The 3,100-nt window shown below is 42.9% G+C and overlaps 1 pseudogene; it reads right to left on the bottom strand.

Moving 5' to 3' along the window:
• LOC129551021 (olfactory receptor 5AR1-like) lies at positions 1-932 on the bottom strand (annotated as a pseudogene).
• Between the last annotated feature and the right edge of the window lie 2,168 nt (positions 933-3,100).

A 3,100-nucleotide genomic window follows, 5' to 3' on the forward strand; every position in this document is an offset into this window, starting at 1 on the left:
TCATTTTGGGTAAAAACGTAATTTATTGCCAATTGCTCTTTTCAGTGCAGTTTTCACATCCTTGTTTCTTAAACTGTAGATCAGTGGATTTAACATTGGGATGAAAACTGTGTGGAAGACATAGGCCATTTTGTCTGTGTCCACAAAGTAACTGGAGCTGGATCTTAGATCATGAGTAGGAGCGTGCCATAAAATATAGCCACAGTTGTTAACTGGGAGGCACATGTAGAGAAGGCTTTGCATCTCCCCTTGGCTGAGTTTATTCTAAGGATGGTTGCTATGATGTAGCTGTAGGAGAGGAAGACAATGATACTGCAACCCAGAACACAGCTGCTATAAGGGAACATCACAATCTCATTGAAGGTTGCATCTGAGGAAAACAAGGCTAATAAGAGTGGGAAGTTACAGAAAAAATGATTGATGACATTGGAATTGCAGAATGACAACTGAGTTGTGCAACAGCTAAAAACGGTTGGATAGATCAAAGCTTCTAAGTACACAAAAACTACAAGCTGGGTACAAAATCTCCTGGACATGACAACTATATAAAGAAGTGGATTACAAATGGCCACAAAATGATCATAAGCCATGATAGTCAACAAGAGACATTTCACATCTGCAAAGGTCCCGAAACATCTGAAAGGCACACAAATTAAATGAAATCTTCTTTAGCTCAGATAAGAAATCAGTCAGCATACTGGGAGAGACAGTGGAGGAGCAGCGAGCATCACAGAAGGACATATTGCTCAGGAAATGATCCACGGGTGTGTGCTAGGGTCAATGTTGATCAGCAGGACCATCCCTGCATTGGCAACCACAGTTATGCCGTAAACCAGCTGGAAGAGAATGAAGAGTGACTGCTGTACATCCCATCTGCTAGAAATCCTTAACAGTACAAACTCAGGAAACACAGGGAAGTTCTCAGCAGTCATCACTCACATCTGGGAATCCCTGGTTATGAAAAAGTAGATGGAAGTGGAGGATAACATCATCTTAGTGTTTTAGTTGTGGGTCCTTTCTGTATTTCAGTAATTAAGAAGAGAGATAATGCTAGGACTATGTGAGGCAAACTGACTCCCTGAAAATGTATCTATTTTAATATAAATCAATCAATAATAATAATGATATCACTTACATTTGCATAGCACTGTACCATTTGTGGCATTCTTTCATCTAAATTATTACCACATCAGCCTTATTAGTATGTATCTGAGGCAGTGATTCTTAAATTAATTGGTCCAGATAACCCACATATTCTGACAAGATTGTTGCTCTTTTCAATATTGCAGAAATATTGTTTTATCCTGAAATAGAGAAATATAGTTAATGAGTGGTGTAAATAATGGATGTGTCCCTTTGTTATTTCCTCATCATGCACAATTATGGAACAGGCAGAGCTATTCCATTTTCCTGGATATAACATGCTACTGTGTCCCCATAGTTTGCTTGTTTGTTTTTCCCTATCCAGTATACATTCTTATTGTTGTTGTTGTTGTTTAGTTGCTAAGTCATGTCTGACTCTTTTGTGATCCCATGGACTGTAAGACACCAGGCTTCCCTGTCCATGGGATTTTCCAGGTAAGAATACTGGAGTGGGTTTCCATTTCTTTCTTAGGGGATCCTCCCTATCCAAGCATTGAACCCCGGTCTCCTGCATTGGCAGGCAGATCCTTTACCACTGAACCGCCAGGGAAGCCCAGTATCCAGTAACAAGTATCAGTTAATCAGAGCAGGGAGGGAACTGCAGAAGAAGATGAAAATGTCTACGTAAATTATATGCTGGAGAGCGCAGTTAGGAATACTCCAGGGCTGACCCTGCTCCCCTAACACTTGCTGTTGCTCAGGGAACATTATGAAGAATGTTTGAGACTTATCATAGAGCTCTTGCTAAGACCGGAGAAGGCAATGGCAAGCCACTCCAGTACTCTTGCCTAGAAAATCCCATGGATGGAGGAGCCTGGTAGGCTGCAGTCCATGGGGTCGCTAAGGGTCAGACACGACTTAGCGACTTCACTTTCACTTTTCACTTTCACACATTGGAGAAGGAAATTGCAACCCACTCCAGTGTTCTTGCCTAGAGAATCCCAGGGACGGGGGAGCCTGGTGGGCTTCCGTCTAAGGGGTCTCACAGAGTCGGACATGACTGAAGTGATTCAGCAGCAGCAGCAGCAGCTTGCTAAGAGAGGTGACACTGAGGCAAGAAAGGCAGTATGATTTCCTGCATGAGTAATTCTGCTGTAATTAACTAGAATCTACATGATCTACTCACCAATAGATCAGATATGCAAGATGTTTGGTAAAATTACTCCTATGTCCTTGGTCCCATATATGCAGAAGGATTCACATATTAATGACGCCTCTATCCCAATCCCCCGGAAACTGCAATATTGATTTATTGTTTTATTTGATCCCTATTCTTCTTGAATATTTCTGAAATCTACCTCTCTCTGGTTTAAAGGAGTTGATGTTTCTTGAATTCCCTGTCCCAGTCTTAAATTCTATACAATAATTTGTTATATCAGTTCAGTTCAGTCGCTCAGTCGTGTCCGACTCTCTGCGACCCCACGAATCACAGCACGCCAGGCTTCCCTGTCCATCACCAACTCCCGGAGTTCACTCAAACTCACGTCCATCGAGTCGGTGATGCCATCCAGCCATCTCATTCTCTGTCGTCCCCATCTCCATCCACCCCCAATCCCTCCTAGCATCAGACTCTTTTCCAGTGAGTCAACTCGTCGCATGAGGTGGCCAAAGTATTGGAGTTTCAGCTTCAGCATCAGTCCTTCCAATGAACACACAGGATTGATCTCCTTTAGAATGGACTGGTTGGATCTCTTTGCAGTCCAAGGGACTACAGCGGCTGCACTTTGCTGGAGCAGCTGTGAAGAACTATTCCATGACCAAGGTAAGAGAAACCCAAATAAAACGGTAGGTATTGGGAGTGGGCATTAGAGGGCAGACACACTGAAATCATAATAACAAAAAACTAGTTGATCTGATCATATGGACCACAGCCCTGTCTAACTCAATGAAACTAAGCCATGCCATGTGGGGCCACCCAAGACGGATGGGTCATGGTGGAGAGGTCTGACAGGATGTG

The sequence above is a fragment of the Moschus berezovskii genome, chromosome 17 (genome assembly GCF_049115385.1).
Source record: "Moschus berezovskii isolate FMDL1 chromosome 17, NW_MosBer_1.0, whole genome shotgun sequence".
NCBI lineage: Eukaryota > Metazoa > Chordata > Mammalia > Artiodactyla > Moschidae > Moschus > Moschus berezovskii.